This window comes from Echinops telfairi, unplaced genomic scaffold (assembly GCF_000313985.2).
Source record: "Echinops telfairi isolate 266 unplaced genomic scaffold, ASM31398v2 ScPeMD7_655;HRSCAF=1070, whole genome shotgun sequence".
NCBI lineage: Eukaryota > Metazoa > Chordata > Mammalia > Afrosoricida > Tenrecidae > Echinops > Echinops telfairi.
Window position 1 is genome coordinate 27,271,413 of NW_022104553.1, and position 454 is coordinate 27,271,866.

Genomic DNA, 454 nt, shown 5'->3' on the forward strand with positions numbered 1-454 from the left:
TGGTAACTGCTTTGTCCCCACCCTGCCCAGCTGTGGGCTGTACACAGCTCAGGCAGTTGGGGAAAGTATGAATAAATGAGAGACATTAGCTGGGGGGAGGAAGGGGATGTATTAACATCCCCCCCTGCCCCCCAGGGGAACCAGCAACAGAAATGTGGATGAAGGGAAACAGTGGATTGGTGTAAGATATCAAAATAATAATTTATAATTTGTCATGTATTCACGAGATGGGAGGGAGAAAAAGAGGAGCTGATACCAAGGGCTCTAGTAGAAAGAAAATGTTTTGAAAATGATGATGGCGACCTATGTACAAATATGCTTGATACAATTGATGGATGGATTGTTATAAGAGCTGTAAGAGCCGGCCTGTCTGGATAGGACAGGCTGGATGAACAATCTGGAGGAGAAAACAACGGGACTGACAGTTCCGGGGGGACATGGGAGAGGGGGAGGA